The 18,732-nt window shown below is 42.6% G+C and overlaps 1 long non-coding RNA gene across 1 annotated transcript; it reads right to left on the bottom strand.

The window, feature by feature from the left end:
• Positions 1-6,742: 6,742 nt before the first annotated feature.
• LOC123476887 lies at positions 6,743-7,209 on the bottom strand. Its single transcript, XR_006651920.1, has 3 exons — positions 7,103-7,209; positions 6,889-7,052; positions 6,743-6,812 (listed from the first exon to the last, which is right to left on the bottom strand). It is a non-coding gene; the product is annotated as an uncharacterized LOC123476887 (long non-coding RNA).
• Positions 7,210-18,732: the final 11,523 nt, after the last annotated feature.

The raw sequence follows: 18,732 nt of genomic DNA, 5'->3' as shown, positions 1-18,732 counted from the left end.
CGGTTGCCAAAAAACATGAATAAACTATAACATGTATACATGTCATTTAGTATGTGGTCTACTGCCCCAAATTAGCGTCATGGGAGCTTATGTAAAAAACATTAGAATTGCCACCACAAGTTAAATAATTTTGTTCACATGATTTTAGTAAAAAAATCAATAATATTGTAAAGGAAACTGAAACGAATCTATTTATCCCAAACACTTGCTTTTATTGTGTCATTTTGAGGAGTCTCTGGTGATGAAAATATATCTTTAAAAAATGTGCTAAAAATCTAGAATGAAGAAAAAACCTTAAAGATGGTCCCTAAACAGTTTTGAACCATCAACCAACGCGTTTTCAATCTAACGCCGAATGCACCACAACTGCCGTATGCAAACACAACTTAAAATAATAACTAGCCATTTTTGTACAGTATGCTGTCCCAAATTAGCGTCATGGGAGCTTATGTAAAAAACATTACAATTGCAAACACAAGTTAAATAATTTTTCTCGCATGATTTTAGTAAAAAAATCAATAAAATTCTAGAGGAAACTGAAACAGATCTATTTATCACAAACACTTGCTGTTATTGTGTCAGTTTAGGGAGTCTTTAATGATTAAAAAATATCTCTTAATATGTGAAAAAAAAATTCTAGAATCAAGAAAAAGAACTAAGCGATAGTCCGTAAGCAGTTTTGAACCTCCAACCAACGAGTTTGCGAGCGAACGCCTTACGACTACGCAAAAGATGCTTATAATCAGCAAACGTAATTTAAAATAATGACGAGCCATTTAGTGTACAGTTTGCTGTCCCAAATTAGCGTCATGGACGTTGATGTAAAAAAATTATGAGAACTGCAATTGCAGATTAGATGAATTTGTTAGCTGGCTTTGGTTATGAATTCTTCCGATTGATAAAGGGATTTTAAGCGAACCCGGCGATGTCAATATTACTTGGAACAATTTTAGTTTTAAATGATTTTGGTGAAGTAACAATGTGTGGCAAAAAAAAACTAATCCTTTTGGTTAATAAAAAGTTAGTTGAAAATTTAAATACTCAAAAATATTCTATCACTATTTAGATTTGAACCAACGACTGTAGAATTCACACACTAATGCTCTACCACTGTGTCACTGCCATACGAACACAATTTTTGTACAACTTATCCATATTTACGTAGTCTGCTGTCCAGATTTAGCGTCATGGGTGCTTATGGAAAAAAGAGATCAAGATCAATCACCAATTAGATTAATATTGTTGGCCTGCAGCAGTAACACACTTTACCGCCTTGTAAAGATACACTTTAGGAACATGGTTACTTTGATACTGGCTAGGACATAGTAAATTTTAGGTGATTTTTTTCGGTTCATAACTTGGGACATTACGGCATACTTGCGGCAATTTCTATGCTATTTTCTCTAAAATTCCAGGCATGTTGATTTTTTTTGTTTTTCAACCTTGATATGATGGCCTATTGGCTACTTAAAGAGAACAGTATGATATAAATTTATAAAAAATAAATATTTCGTGGTTGACATGAGTTTCGATTGCAAGTACACAGGCCTGTACAGACGAAGTCTCGTTTTGACAGCTCTTTGTTTTGGTTTTTTAAATCAATTATTTCGCAATATTTTCCTATTGCACCCCGTTTGGTGTCTTAAGCAAAAACTGAATCGAATGAATGAATTAGTTTTAAAAAATATGATTGTCTTAAATTAGAAAAAGTGTCCCACGAATTAGGGTTTTTGTCCCAAATTAGCAGATCGGCTTTACACGCATTCTCCATAAGGAAGACTGTTTGCCCAAATGCTGTCCCAATTCGCTCTTTTACCCTAGTAATAATTGAGAAAGCGTTCTTGATTTTCATGCAGCTGTTGACAACGTGGGAGATTTGCTCTTTCCAGATAAGTTTGGGGTCGAAGTATGCACCGAGGAATTTTAATTTAGCCGCCTTTAAAATACGGTGACCGTTTAAAAACAGTAGAGGCTCGTTCCCTGGTTGGTTATTTGAGCGGGTAAAGGTAACAGTCGCTGACTTGGTTGCCGAGAATTAAAATTTCCATTTGCGGTCCCATTTCATTACTTTATCTAAGTACGGTTGGAGTGCTATTTCTGCCTCTATAGGCCGTGTCACCGGGGCGTATATGGTCACATCGTCTGCATAGAGAAGGAGATTTGCATGCGGAGGAGGGGGTGGGAAGTCATGTAGCATTAAGTTAAAGAGTAGAGGGCTGATGACTGCGCCCTGTGGTACTCCATTACGGATAATTCTAAGGTCCGTGGTGTGGCCACCAAGTCTTATGCATATTGAGCGATTGAGGAGGAAATTATACAGCCACCCTAGGCAGTTTCCGTTTACTCCTATTCGAGTGAGCTTATATAACAGACCTTGGGTCCAGACCGTTTCGTATGCTTTGTTGATATCGAGGAAGACTGTGACAGTTGACTTTTTTTCCTTCAAGCTTGTCTTTATATCATGGTCTATTTTGACAAGGTGATCTATGTTAATTTCTGATTGACACATATGAACAATATATAGCTTGAATATAAGATTGTATTACCAGATTAGGATGAACGAAATAGCACACGTCTTTCAGTATCAAACGATGAAGAAGTAGGACTCAAGAGAACAAAGCTTGGACGTACGAGAGACGTAATAAAGAACAGAGATAACGTTATGAGATTGACAAGTGCCTAAACAGAACGTAATACTGTCGTCTGCGTAGGTTTGCATTGAGACATGACGGGTAGATGGCGTTGTGTAGATAACAGTCAACATCAACACTCCCCCTCAAACCGAGTAATCAAGAAATAAGGATTGATAATAGAAAGAAGAAAAAATATCGTATAAATTAAATGGTGACAGAGGAAGCCATGCCGATGCGGTCTCGGAGAAAGTTGAAACGATGGGTAGCAGTTGGCTTCGTGAATATATCGGCGAGTTGATGGTCGGTTGGGATGTAGACTACATCGATGACGCCATCTGATTGTTTCTCTCTGATGAAGTGATATCTCACGTCTATGTGTTTCGTGCGTTGGTGATGAGCGGGATTGTGTACCAAACTGATCGCGCTCTGATTGTCACACAAAAGACGGACGGGGCCTGGCTGAAGACGACCGATTTGTAAGAGGAGACGTTGGACCCATATGGCTTCTTTGGTGGCGTTACTAGCTGCAATATATTCCGCCTCTGTGGTGGAAAGAGCGGTGCATGATTGTCTGGTACTGCCCCACGATATGGCACCGCCAAAGTGAAGAAAGATGAAACCAGATGTGGAGCGACGAGTATCTTTGTCACCGGCGTAGTCAGAGTCTGTGTATCCGACGAGGGTGGTGCGACCCTTTCCGGAGAAGAGAAGACCATGAGTTGTGGTACCTGCGAGATACGATAAGATGCGTTTAACGGCAGACCAGTGGGCCTTGCCTGGATTCTGACAGAAACGGGCTGCCTGGCCAACCGCAAAGGCAATGTCTGGACGGGTGCAGACGGCAGCATATGTGAGACATCCAATGGCCTCGCTGTATGGAGTGGTGTTCATGGCCTTGATTCCGTCAGGGGTAGAAGGAGACATGGAGGAGTCTAGTCGAGCATTGGGATCTGCTGGAGTGCTGAAAGGATTACTATTGGTCATATGGAAACGCTCGATGATGCGCTGCAGGTATTGAGGTTGAGATAGGAGCAATTTTCTTTGAGCACGGTCTCGAGAGATTTGAAGGCCAATGAATAGATCTGCTGACCCAAAAGTCATAGAGAAGTGGGATGTTAGATGGGATAGTATAGCAGTGTTGACCGATGAACTGGTACTGCATAGGAGGCAATCGTCTACCCAGAGGGCAAAGATGGTGAACTCGGATGCGTTTTCTCGAAAATATACGCATGGATCCGCTGAGCTGCTGATGAAGCCAAAGCTAGTAAGGAAAGAATCAAAAGTTAAGTTCCACAGTCGGGACGACTGCTTGAGGCCGTAGAGTCCTTTGTGGAGACGGCAGACGAGTGACTCCTGACCATCTACGATGAATCCCTCTGGTTGACTGATGTACAGTTCTTCCGCGACTTCTCCGTAAAGAAAGGCCGTCTTTACGTCTAGTTGTATCATGTCTAGGTCACGGTTTGCAGCGATGGATAAAATTGCTCGGAGAGAATCGAGTTTGACTACAGGGGCGTATGTCTCTGTGAAGTCTAAGCCGGGTCGCTGACTATATCCCTTCGCTACGAATCTGGCCTTGTAGCGTTGGATGGTCCCATCAGAACCATGTTTCAGCTTATACGTCCATCGACATCCAATTGCTGATCGCCCATGAGGGAGGGGTACCAAAGACCAGGTGTGATTATCCATGAGGGATTGGTATTCCTCGTCCATAGCTATTTTCCATTTGTCGGAATCGGGACTAGCCATAGCCAGTTTGAATGAAGAAGGCTCGATGGTGGGAGTTGTCAGATCGGGTTTAACCTTAGATGCAAATTCTGCCCAAAGTTTCTTTGGTTGTGGCGTTCTGCTGGAGTGGCGTGGTCCAGTCGCTGTGATTTGGTCGCTGGGATTGAGATATTCGTCAGCTGGATGAGAAGATTTGAGAGAGTCGTGATGAGTTGATACATCATGGGCTGGCGACTCGTTGAAGATGACGTCACGGCTTATTTTCAGTCTGCGATCAACAGGGTCCCATAAGCGATATGCTTTGGTAGTTTCACAATATCCGACGAATAGACATTTGATGCTCTTCGGCTCTAACTTGTGGCGATCACAATCTGGCACGTGCATGTAGGCCTCGCACCCAAATATGCGCAAGTGGCTGAGATTTGGTTTGCGTCCAAACCAGAGTTCAAATGGAGTGGCTGATGCACTGCTCGATAAGGTGCGGTTGAGGGTGTAGTTGGCGCAGTTGTACGATTCCGCCCACAATTCGAGTGGAATGTTGTTCATGTGCATCGAGCTCCGCTCCGCTTCTCCAATTATACGATGGTCTCGTTCTGAAACGCCATTGTGTTGAGGAGTGTGTGCAGCACTAATTTCGTGGCGGATTGATTTTTCTGTAAGCCATTCATTGAATTCTTTACTGATGAATTCACCACCCCCATCGGAGCGCAGAGTGCGAACTGATTGGTTAGTTTCACTTTCGATTTTACATACGAAAAGTTTGAATCGATCAAATACTTCAGATTTTAACTGCAAGAAATATATTACACGATACCCACTGAGGTCGTCTTTAAATGAGACGTAGTATCTCGCTCCGCCTGGTGATGGTGGCTCCATTGGTCCACAGACGTCGGAGTGGATGATCTCTCCAACTTTGGTAGCTCTGCGACGGCCAGATTCGAATGGTAGGCGATGCATTTTACCAAACGCGCAGCCTGGGCAGATGCTAGATGGTGTAGAATTGTCCTTTAGTTCTATTCCGTCGACCAGGCCGTTGGACACCATCTTGATTATCGTCTTGTAACAGGTATGAGATAGACGTTGGTGCCATATCGAGATGGGCTGTCTGTTCGCGACGGCGCTGCATACAATTGCATCGTTTTGGGATGAATCGGCTGTTGAGATATCTAACTCATACAGGTCTTTTCCAACCCGACTTCCTGCCATGATAATTGTTCCGTTTTTCGTGAATGAAACAGATTGCCCGGTAAAATGGACGTCAATTCCACGCTCAGTGGTGGATGGTATGGAGAGTAGATTGGTGCCGAGTCCTGGTACGTGTAGGACGTTGTGAAGTACAGCATTGTATGGAGTCCCATTGATCTTCGTAATGACGTGGACGTCCCCTTGTCCATGGACATTCAGTTGGACACCACCGATTCCTGTCACGCTCCGCGAGGTTGATGCGTGAGTGTAGTTCTGCATGCAAGACTTGCTGTTACACAAATGGTGAGTCGCCCCGGAATCTGCATACCAAAGATTTTCATTCATGGGTATTTGACTTGCCCCAAAAGCAATGAAGGCTACTCCATCTTTCTCTCCATCTTTGTCGGTCCTAGCAAATTTCACTGTTCGAGGCGCTGTTTTAGATTCGTTCCTTTCATCCCGAATGCGTTTTGAACATACAGCTGCTGAGTGATCGTAGTTTCTACAATAGGTGCACTTTTCATCCGGATGTCCGGCCTCAGCGTTGATTCGTCTGGTGCATGTTAACTCAGAGTGATTGAATTTTCCACAAAAATCACATTCTTCTCGTGGTCTCTTTCTGTCTGGGTTGACAACAGTTCGCTTTTCTCTACTCTGGAAAGGTCTTCCTGATTCCAAAGCTCGTCTTCCCCAGCTGTTGGTGGGTCTATTTGATTCTGATTTGGCAGCGAAAGCTTCTATATCAGTATTGACTGGTGCGATCTTGCTGCTTGATGGGGATGTACAAACGTTTCTATGCTGTTCGTTCATTAATTTCGTGATGAGCTGAGGCATTGTCTTTTCCATTTCAGGAAGATTGTCCCACACCGTCATAAAGTTTCTGAATGCAGTTGGCAGAGTCGAGACAATCTTGGTCATGATCTGTGACTGGGACATAGGACTACCTAAATCTTCAAGTTGTTGAGCGAGTCCTTCAATAGCGGTAATGTGAGACATCATGCTATGTCCTTTTAGAAATTGGTAATGAAAAAATCTTGCTTGTAGTACATGGGTGCTTGCTGAAGCATTCTGTAGATATTGGGCAGCTAGTTTGACCCAGATTGAGTTGGCGGTTTTGCAATTCACAAACGCTTGTTGCTCTTTGGGAGATATAGTTGTCATGAGAATCACCCTGGCATCTGTATCTTGCTTTTTCCACTTTTTGATCTCTTTGGAGTTAGTGATCGAGCCAGATACTGCATGAGGTTCAGGTTCCTTTGACTTTCCCTGTTAAGATTACAATAGAACAAAGTGGGTTAACGATCTGATTAACAAGTGATAATATGTTTCTCAGTGAAATTACCTCTACTATGTCTAGCAAATCGTTTTGTTCAAGAATTAGCCAGCAATTATACTTCCACAGCTGGAAGTTAGTGCCGTTAAATTGCTCTATGTGACTTAGTTTGGATTTGGAGTCAGACATGTCGGAAAAACTTATTTAACTCTGGGCCCATAACCTGTTAATTTCTGATTGACACATATGAACAATATATAGCTTGAATATAAGATTGTATTACCAGATTAGGATGAACGAAATAGCACACGTCTTTCAGTATCAAACGATGAAGAAGTAGGACTCAAGAGAACAAAGCTTGGACGTACGAGAGACGTAATAAAGAACAGAGAAAACGTTATGAGATTGACAAGTGCCTAAACAGAACGTAATACTGTCGTCTGCGTAGGTTTGCATTGAGACATGACGGGTAGATGGCGTTGTGTAGATAACAGTCAACATCAACAATCTATGGGGCTGCGATTTTTCCTAAACCCAGCTTGCTCTGGGACCAATATGTTTTTTTGTTCATTGAACCAGCTTTGGTTGTTGGTGACAATTCTTTCAAAAAAAATTCCAAGACATGACGTCAAGCTGATAGGCCTGTAGGAATTTACTTCATCCGGAGTTTACCTGGTTTTAATATTGGTATGACGATCGCCATTTTCCATAATTCAAGAACTACGCCGTGTATGTAAAGCGAGTTGAATAGATGAAGGACGTTTTCCTTATTGTTAGGGGAGAGGTTGGCTATCATTTTGTTAAGTATTTCATCCACCCCGGTCGCATTTCTTTTGGTTTTATTGCATGTCAGTTCCAATTCATTTGAGGTAAACGCGAGATATAATTCGTTGGGTTGCTGGTTAGAGATTTGGGCGAGGATGATAGGCTCCAGGAAGGCGTCTTCTTGCGATTAGAGAGTTGGTTGATCGGGCGTTGCGGAGAAAAAGTCAAGCAAAGAATCGGCGCTCTAGTTTAGTGAGACTATTTTTCGCCGTTTTGTTTGGTGATAGACGGGGTAGCCGAGATGCTACTATTGCCTCGACCAATCATAGCTTTCATAAAAGCCAATACCGAGCTTTGGTCGTCCTGGGTATTCAAGGTGTTAATAAAAGATTCACAGGTTTGTTTTTTAGCGCTAATGATAGTTCTCTTTTTTAATGGCTGATGCCGTTTTCCAAGCTGTTCTCAATTCGGGGGATAATGGTGAATGTCTCCATTCTTGTTCCGCTCTCTTGGCCCTAGATACAACCACTTGGCACTCGTTGTTTCACCATGGCTGACGGGGTTCTTTTGGGAGTTGAGAGTTGGGGTTGGTTTTGCGGAAGTTGTTGTTGCTCACCGTTAGAATAGCTTCCATGAAAGTGTCGAAGACCTGTTCCGGTCTGGTCAGCTCTTTGAAGGATTTTGAGTTGAGATATACTTCTAATTCTGTATTCCAGTGGGGCCAATTAGGTTTATTAAATATCCAGGAAGGAGGCTTGTGGGAAAGGCGGGTAGGTTCGGCGTTTAGAGTTGTAGATATGGGTAGATGGTCACTACCAGTATAGGGACCGATGCTAATGTTGGCGTTCAATGCAAAGACTGAGGATGTAATTATAAGGTCAATTGTAGATGGTTTTCTGGATGAGGGATTAATTTTTGTGCCCAGATCTAAGGGTGTGATGAGTGTAGCGTCAGGGTGATCTGTCAGGATGGAATAGATGGATTTTCCGGAGAGTTTTTCTGTAGTATTGGCTTCCCATTAGCTATGATGTGCGTTTAAGTCACCAGCTATGATGAAAGGTTTTGGACTTCGTCGCCTCTAGGGCAGTAAACAGAAATACAGTCCATAATTCCGGAATCCGTAGAGATCTCAGCAGCTATAACTTCTAAGGTGTTGGGGTCTACGGTGGGTTTAACTGAAAACAAGATCGAATTTTTTTATTAGCAGGGCAACACGGCCACCAGTTTAAAACTAAGCAAGATTGTTTCGGACGGCACGTCGGGTTGGCCTTTAAAGGGTAGTCTTTTGACACTTACGACATTTTGATCGACGAGGGCCTCTAAGATATTCTCTTCATAGTCCGAAACGGGAACTCCAAAGATCACGCCTTTAAGAGTGGTGGAACTTTAAGGGAAAGAGCAAGATATATTTCTGCCAGTTATGACTGTGGTTTTCAAAAGAGTTGCTTGTTGTTCCAATGCTGATGGGAAAACGCAAAGGTCACCACCGTGCATCACTTCGGAATCTTTTACTACGCCGATTAGATCTTTCATGGCGAGGAGAAAAGAATCGCGTTCAGCGATTTTCATGAGTTTCAAGTTAGGTAGGCCATCAGTATATTTAATGATGATAGGGGTAGTGGCGGGAGGAGGGCTAGAAGGTAAGGTAGGCACACCTAGATCATTAAAGGCCCGCGGGCGTCCCACGTAAGGTCTTTTGTTTGGGGGGCTGTTGTCAGGGTTAGATACTCTGTTGAACATTTTCAAGGTATTGGTCTGGGGGGTAAGGGTGAGATACCAATTATCCGTGTCTTAGAGGGAGGGATGTATTCGGGTTCGCGCCAGAATATACGGGGCACTGTCGAAACTAACTAGGCACAGGAAAGAAAGAACACATCTATCTGCTGCCGTGGTTTGGCGAGAACTCCGACAACTGACTGTTTTGTTGACCATTGCTCAACGAAGTTCAAAGAATCTTTGGTGGTGGTGCTAGTGTCCATTCGAGATTAAGCTCCGCCCATCGCCGGAGGGGTGAGTCATTTTTACAGTTCTAGAGCTCAGGCTTTAACTATTACATCTAGTGGGCTATGATCAAATGCACTGGTTTAAACAAATCAGTTCTTTAATGTGACACAAATGTCACTAGTTGTTACGGGCTTACCCATGTGAAAAAGACCCCTCCTTGGCTCATCTAGATGAGCTGGCTCCACTGTTTTGGCTGGCTCAGCTAGCTAGGGCTCGGCCCCGTGTCCAATGGGTAGGTATTTGGGCGAATGGGTAGGTCTTCTTGGCAAAAAAATTGGATCATGTGGGTAACGGTTCTTGAGACTGTGTGCCCACTACCTACCCGGTTTTCATGTGGGTACCACAATTTCGAAAACCGTTTCCATTACCCGGTAAGCCCCGATTTCCTACCCGATTGCCTGGGTATTTCCCTGAAATCAAGTCACGCGCCTTGAATTTCCACCACAAAAACTTTTTTTTGCTATTCTCCCTTTTAATTTAACTTGGCGCTTTGCAAGCCGCAATTTTCCAAGATGGTGGTGGGTATAACCGGTTTGCCCATCAAATCCGCCCAGCCTACCCATTTTGGCAAATAGACTATCCGGATCGCCCATGGGCGACTATTTTTGGCGACGATCCGAGGGTAACCCGGGTTTTCGAGAACCGGGGCCGAGCCCTACAGCTAGCTGAGCCAGAGTCATAGAGCCCTGGTTGGTTCACGGTAAGAGGAAACCCTATGCCGCGTTTCGTTGGTCTGTATGTTTAAAATTTCTACGGTTTTGGGGCGGAGCACAGTGGTGGAAACTAGAATCAGAGTCATCTATCGAGAGAAACTGAGTTATTCAACGACCATTGTCAGTGTTTCTTTTCGAGCTTCAATTTTTCTGGTGTCGTCTGCTCCGTTCGTTTCCTTTGTCATGTTGTAATTGGCTGTTGAAGTTTTCAAACACGTTTCCCTGATTATTGCATTCATCACACACTCGCTGGAGGCTCTGACAGCTATTTCCGAAATAAGACACAACGACAAACGATTCCCTCCATGTCGTGAACCAACCAGGGTTCTATGACTCTGGTTTTGCCAGATCATGCGAGAATGTATTGTACAGGCCCTAACTATTTAGTAGGCTTTACCAACAACAGTCTTAACTCACGGTCATAGCTACATTCCTGGGAGTTCGCTATGATCCTTGGAACTAACCGGTTGTGTCCGTGTCTCTCCTACTTGGCGCCCTAGTGAACAGTGACAAAAGAAAAGTAAAAAACCGCTCCCACACTCCTACCAAAGCGTCGGAGAAACCTATCGAGAAAGTGTTTAGTGAAGTAGAAAAAAGAAAAAAAAAACGAAACAAAATAAAAAATAAAAAAGTAAATAAAATAAAATAAAATAAAATAAAAAATAAATATTTTGCTCAGTTACTCCCCCACACTCCAATTACGGCCAATGGTTGCCTAAACGAACGATATTCTCTTCCAGGTGCTCCGGGCTAGGCAACTCACTCCCGCACACTCGAAAGTACCACGCGGACTGCTGTAAGATGAACCACCACCCTCCTCCTCCAAAACGCAGCCTACCATTTTACAGTGACGAAGAATGGCCGACAATTGGGAACCAAAACGGTAAAAATACTTCGAATAACCTCCCTCCTGTAATTATCAAGCTGGCAGACGGAAAGCAAATTTTCGTCAAATGGATATGGCAGAACTAAAAGCACGCAGCAACGAAATCGTCAAGATGATTGGCAACCCAAGAAGATCAGACTCCCCACGTGGAGGGGATATCTTCGTATACCCAGTTGGCATAGCACAACAGGAAGCTCTCTTAAAAATCTCCAGAATCGGTAATCACTCTGTTACAGCGGCACTCCCGAACTCTATGACCGGCCGCAAAGGAATCGTAAACAGAGTTCCCGTATCTGAATCTGGAGCAGACTTACTTGATCTCCTTAGCCCCCAAGGAGTCATAAAAGTCTAGAGATTCAACAAAACAACGGGTGATGCAATGGTACCTTCTGAAACAATAGCTCTCGCTTTCAAAGACTCCCTCCCAACAAGAGTCCCGCTAGTGGCACTGAGCTTTAAGGTCCATACTTACTACCCGAGCCCCTTCAAGTGCTCCAAGCGCTGGAGACTAGGACATACCAAGAACCGTTGCAACAGCAAAAATCAAGGCTGCAAGGTATGCGGGCATAATCATCAATCCTCTGCATCCTGTACAGAAAAATGCGTGAATTGCCATAGAGATAACCATACCTCTGACTCTAAAGAGTGTCCCAACTACACCGAGATGATCACCTTAATTTAATATACCACTGACAACGATTTTTCCGTCTCAGATGTGCGGACTAGAATTGGTCTTTCTTACAGCGTGGCCGTCAGCAGGAATACAGCAACCACCGCTCACCAGCCTACTCCCTCAGAAGTTGAAAGCCTAAAACAATCCATAAATCAACTAACAGATCAACTCAATGTTCTCAAAAATACAACTATACTCTCATTACAGACGAAATTGGATCATGTCACCACAGAGACCACTAGAGCAGACAAAAGAATAGACACCTTCGAGGAAAAATTCGCTAACCGATTTGACCGACTAGAACGGCTTCTTCTCACTCGTCTCCCAGGCCCCAAATCTGACACCGAAAACATATCTAGCTTGGACTCTGAATCCCTTATCTCTAGCCACAGCAAAAAAAACGCCCATTTGCAATCGCAGATACACTCAAGGATGGACTACATGGATACACCTGCGTCGCGCCATGATGGTACTCGCAAAAAGGACCATCGGCCAGGAAATAAAAATAAATCTTGGAACTAAAATTCATTCAATGGAACGCGCGGGGCTTAACTTAGTCCCGCTTAGAAGAATTCCGCAATTTTTTAAGTTAAAATAACCCGTCCATAGTCTTACTCTGCGAAACGCTATGGAACAATAAATTTTCTGTTAAATCTCGCACCTATCACTTAATCAACAAGAACCGCACAGACAGACGAGGTGGCGGAGTAGCCATCCTTGTCCACCGTGCTATTCCCTACACTGAGATCGCTTCAAAGATCACATCAAACATTGAAGCCATTGGCGTCACTATCCACAACACTAAATACGGAAGCATAGACATTTTCTCCGTATATTGTCCTAAAGGAAACTGCACAAAAGAAGAACTCATCCAACTCAGCTCTACTGAAAACCACTTTATCATCGGGGTTGACTTCACCACGAGCTAGGGAGCTCAAACCAAAAAAACAACAAAAACGGAAAATCCTTATATAGTGCGCTACTTGAGATCCCGAATATCCCTTATAACACCACCCCAACTAGCAACATACATTAGCCCCTCCACTGGACGCACATCTACATAATACCTCACCATCGCCACAACCCGAATAGCTAACGACTCAACAGCCATCCTAGGACCCTTCCTCGGCAGTGATCATTTACCTGTAATCGTGAAAACCAAAATCCCACTAAAACAATCCGCCATAGGTCCACCCAGATGGAAATTTCAGGACTCTAAATGGCAAAAATGGAACGCACTAATCAACAAAACGCTTGCCACCGAAAAAAATACGAAGTGTCAACTACCCCTACAGATGTACGATCAATTCAATAATGCAATGATCGGGGCTAGCCACACCCTTTTTTTAATGATCCTACCATCTCACCGTACATCACCAGAACCCATCAAGCCTTGATTGAATTATGCCTGTAAAGCAGAGGTGAAAGCTACACGTCAAGCACTCTCGCACTGGAGATCGGATCCTTTCTCAGAAGAGAAAAAAACTACGTTGCGTAGAGCCGAAACCACGAAAAGAAAAACCATTATCCAAGAAAAAAGAAAATCTTAGGAAATATTTGTATCCAATCTAGACTCAAAAATAGGCTGTAAAACCCTATGAACTTTCACGAAAGCCATGAGTAATGGGACTACCTATCCTTCGGCGGCTAACATCTATCTCCTGTCTCAAGCTGGCAAACCAAACCCACCTGCCCCTAAGAAAAGGTAATCATCTTCCTAGACACCCTCTTTGACAACCCATGCTCCCGCCCTGTACAAAATAAATACATGGAGGAACAAATATACAAATCTATTACCTGCAATCGGCCAAATTCCCTCAATTTACCCATTACTCCAAGTGAAGTCGACGAAGGTGTTAAACGCCTAAACAGCAACGCCAAAGGTCTAGGCCTTACGCACAATAAAATGCTTACTAACCTTAAGAAAGATAATCGGGAACATATGCGCCGCATGTTCAATGCCCTACTGATCCAAGGAGTTATACCACCCGAATGGAAAGAGTCGGTGGTGATACCCGTACCAAAACCTAACAAACCGTGAAAACACGCTTCCTCATACCGCCCTATCTCCCTCACTTCCTGCCTAGGGAAAATGATGGAACGGATCATTAAAAATTGACTTAGCTGGTTTCTTGAATGGAATCACCTACTTCAACCAACCCAAGCAGGCTTTCGCCCCGGCAGGAGTACCATAGACCACATAGTGGCTCTGGAAAACCATACCAAAATAGGCTTCAGCAAAGGAAGCCCTACAACTGCCATCTTTCTCGACATTGTGAAAGCGTTCGACCGCACTCAACACGACTGCGTCCTCTAAAAATTAGCCTTTTTCGGCGTTAACGGCAGTATCCTTAAATGGACCAAATCTTTCCTCACCGGAAGGACAGCCCGAATAAGAATAGGAGATCACCTGTCAGAAGCCCACCCTGTCACCAGAGGAGTGCCTCAGGGAGCAGTACTTAGCCCACTTCTATTCAATGTGATGATGAGCGACTTGCCTCCCCCTCCACCTGGCGCCTACACTCTTCAGTATTCGGACGACGTAGCAGTCTACGCCCATACCAAAAACGCTGCCGACGTGGAAAACCTTCTACAGCCCTATCTTAACAAGCTTTATAGATGGGGTGGCCAATAAGGACTAGAATTTCAAGCTGATAAATCAGCATTACTGACTTTTTCACGCGCCCGCAAATCATCGCCCTGCTCCTACTGTTCATTCATGGTAACCGCATCCCCAACGTCAAGACGACTAAATTCCTTGGCCTCACATTTGACCAAAAACCAACTTGGTCTGCCCACGTTGACATAGTCATATCTAGCTGACTAAAAAAAAGGAATATCATCAGTCTGCTAACCAACCAAAAGTTTAGACCTAACATCAACACGCTAACGACACTATTCAAAAGTGTAGTTCGCAGTAAAGTGGACTACGGCGCCATCGCTTATGGAGGAACGTGCTCAACAAACATTGCGAAAATCGACATTGTCTGCCATGGGTTCCTCAGGATGATCCTCGGGGCTTTCAAATCAACATCGGTAGAAATTCTATACGTGGAGCTAGGCCTTTAGCCATTTAAAAGAAGATGCCAATGGTTAACGGCGCGCTACTTATTACAGCTGAGCAAAAATCCGAAAATCTCGACATGTCAGCCGGCCTATCACCACATCAACTACCCCAAAGAATGGCCTCCCAGAAGCATCCTGAACATCTATCCAATGCTCAGCGAATTCACCGCTCTTGAACCTAACCTCTTCAAAGCACACCCTGACTACTTTGCTCAAAGAAAAATTCCTCGACCCTGGTCCATTGCACCTCATAAAACATCTTACTTCCCAATGCCAAAAAGGAAGCAATGGAGAACCAGATAGATCAGACTAATAAAGCTAAAAAACTCTGGTAAACCTTGTCTTAGCTCAAGAGTCAGGCCTGGTGTCTTTGAGTGGCATCACCATCCCATCAGATCTGTCTGCATTGCCCTCCACAGACTCAGATCAGGCCACAATAAAATCAACAGTTTCCTCAGCAAACTAGACATGGACGTCTCTCCTCTCTGGGACATGGATGCCCTGAATTGGAAGATACAAGGCATGCTCTCTTTACATGCAAATTCTACCATAATCTACATGCATCAATCAAACAATACTTCATGCAAAATCAAATTACCTGAGAAATCAACACTCTCTTGGATCAGAATATGTTACTAGACAAAGAAAAACAACTCCAAATCAGAGACGTCCTAGTCTCATTCCTATGGAAATCCAAATTACTCCAAATCATCTAAACAAACGTGACGCAGGACGAAGCACCGAAATCGTCTATACCAGTACAGACTTTCTAGCAGTCATGGAACCCTGGTTGGTTCACGACAAGGGGGGAATCGTCTGTCGTTATGTCTAATTTCGGAAATAGCAGTCAGAGCCTCCAGTGGGTGTGTGATAAGTGCACCAATCAGGAAACATGTTTGTGATTCGTCGAAATTTTAGACATTCAGACCAACGAAACGCGGTATAGGGATTCCTCTCAGCGTGACCCAACCAGAGTTCTTTGACTTTGGCAACAACTAATCAGAGGAAAAACAAGGGTTACGACGACACCATCTAGCGCTCGCTACTGCTACTGCTTCGAAAACCTAAATACAAGATTAAGCAAAAACCGGGTTTCCTTGTATTTTTTAATTTAAAGTATCTTAGAATCCTTAACTTTTAGTTAAAGAATTCCAGTAAGTGAAGAAAATCACCTCTTTGAAAAGATTTGTGTCCACTAATTAATATTTTCATAATTACATTTCATCATTTCAATCAAATTTGCATCGGTATAGACCAAGATGGGATGCTGAGTTGCCAAGTCTGCATTCCTACCTTGGGTATTTTTCCTCTCGGACCTTATAGGAGGAAATGAAAAATAATATATTTAATTAAGTTGTAGTTAGTTTTGTCACATAATGTTTTGGAATCGTGTACTTTACCTATGTTCTGATATAATACAAAATATTTTATCTCCAAAAAAGCTGTTATTTTTCCTAGAAAATTAATGAAAGGAACTTTTTTACAATGTACCGTAGCATACGTAAAGTGATTGACTGTGACTAGTGACTGTAGTGTCAAACTGTTTTTGTTTTTAATGTTGTTAATGTGAGTAGTGTAGTTTGTATGTCGGTAATGAGTTATTTGACACAATTAGTCTTTTTAAGTTATCTGATTATGCTAAAGGACTTATTCATAATGAAAAAGAAATTTACTTAGAAAAACGGTGCAAATGCAATGTAGACTGTCCCTACGTACTGCCAAACGAAATGTGGCAGAAAACTATCAGTGTTATTGAAAAGTTTTTACCACCTATAAGAGAGCATGAGCTTTAAATGTATTTAATTGCAAGACGGAGCAGGGATACTAAAATGCAACTTAATGCAATCAAGACCATGCATGATGCTATCAAGTACGTGGAAAGTGGTTGGGTCTCTGCGTTCTCAGCAATTGGTGTATCGCATTGTTTCTTTCCTCCGTCCTTGTATTAATTATTGATGTCTTTTCAGCTACCTCTTGCAGGGCACTTTTCAATTTTACTTCAAGTTGGTGTATTATTGTTAGAAGCACCAACTTGTCGCAATTGCACTCCTAGTGAAAAGCAAAGTTTGACGTATTTGTTGTGTATATTTTTGAATAAATATAAAATTACCAAAACAGCTGAGTGTTCGCAAGTTTCAGTTCTGATGGGAATGGTGTTGTTGGATTCTTCACCTAATACGCAATCCAAAGTGGTAGGAGGTATGTCACTAGTAGTGGACAATGATGACCTGTTGGCAAATTTCAATTGCCTTTCATACCTTTTGTATGAACTTTTAGCCTTACTGTCTTCCGACAAACTTTTACCTATTAGGCTAGGAACCTAATCTGGGTTTGTTTCTTCGTTCACCGGTTTGCCTAATGATAAAGCAAAATATTTTGTATTTTTATAGATTAGGATATATTATTTAGTGAAAATGTTTGGAGCAAACATATTTGTTGTCGATGTCACCACTGCCTTTCTTCAGTTGCTTTATCTATAAAAGCCTTCTTTTTTAGTTTTCTGCTGTTGCTCTGAACAGGCTTTTAAATTCACTTTTGCAACACGAAAGAAACGTATTCCGACTCCAACATTTAGACTCTTGCAACCGACTACACTACAAAATTTCACCATTTCTGATAAAGAAACAGCAATTACAGTGGATGTCTGCTTTTTGTTCTTCAGTTGTAATACGGGGAGGGGGTGTGGTGGAAAGGTAAACAAGTACCTTTCATTAATTTTCCAGGAAAAATAACAGCTGTTTTGGAGAAAAAATATTTTATATTATATCAGAACAGAGGTAAAGTACACGATTCCAAAAGATTTTGTAACAAAACTCACTACAATTTAATTAAATATATTATTTTTCATTTCCCTTCTATAAGGCCCGAGAGGAAAAATACCCCAGGTCGGAATGCAAACTTGGCAACTCAGCATATGATCTTGGTCTATTGGGATGGTGGTTAAGAACTACGTCTAGAGATTTATGGATATGAGTATGTCGGTTCAAGTCTATATTATGTCATGTTATCAATGTGAGTAAAATTTTATAAATTTTTAATTTTATCTCTAAGTAAAAATTTTTAATCCGTTTATAGATTTTTTACCTAAGTGATTTATTCAATTAACTACAAGAACAAGAAGAAAATTTTTCATTAACATGATAATAAAACTTATATGTTACGGACGAAAATCTGACACCTCAGCGCCCTAAGGGCACCGAATTTCCTATCCCAGGACAAGGCGGACCAGACGACGGCTCAGTGGCAAAATCGACACCGTAGAGAGTTCTCCCGATCCTAGCCTTTTTTCAGAGACAATTCAATCTCGTTTTTTGGTATCGAACTATTATTTTCATGTGAATCTCGTGCCAATACAAAGAGTTAGTTTTTCTCCACACTCGATCAGCCGATTTACTCGAACCGTCATTTACCCGTAACAATTTGGTGCATCGACCGATGCGAGACGAATCTGACGCCGTCAAACGTGATCAGTGTACGCCGTATCCGACTTTATGTCCGACATCGAACATCATTTGGTAACTTTTGTGTGTTTGTTGTGTTCCCTGTCAATTTATGAGCTCCGACAGCTAAAAAAGTTTTGTGTCACGCAATCCGACAATTTTTTCGTGTCAGTCACGTGAAAAATTTCCCGTCCCATTTTCTTTTTTCTCATCTTCATAACGTGGCCACTTGGCTCAAAACCACCAAGCTGCCGCGCCGTAGCAATAGTACACCCAGTAGGGCCCGACAAGCTGCACGGCACTTACAACGCCGAATTTCAGAAAGGGAGCGTGAACGGCAGATTGCAAGAGCGCTGTTGATTGAAG

This window comes from Daphnia magna, linkage group LG10 (genome assembly GCF_020631705.1).
Source record: "Daphnia magna isolate NIES linkage group LG10, ASM2063170v1.1, whole genome shotgun sequence".
In the NCBI taxonomy this organism is placed as follows: Eukaryota; Metazoa; Arthropoda; class Branchiopoda; order Diplostraca; family Daphniidae; genus Daphnia; species Daphnia magna.
Note: the sequence above shows the minus strand (reverse complement) of the source record. Positions and strands in the feature narration are given on the sequence as shown.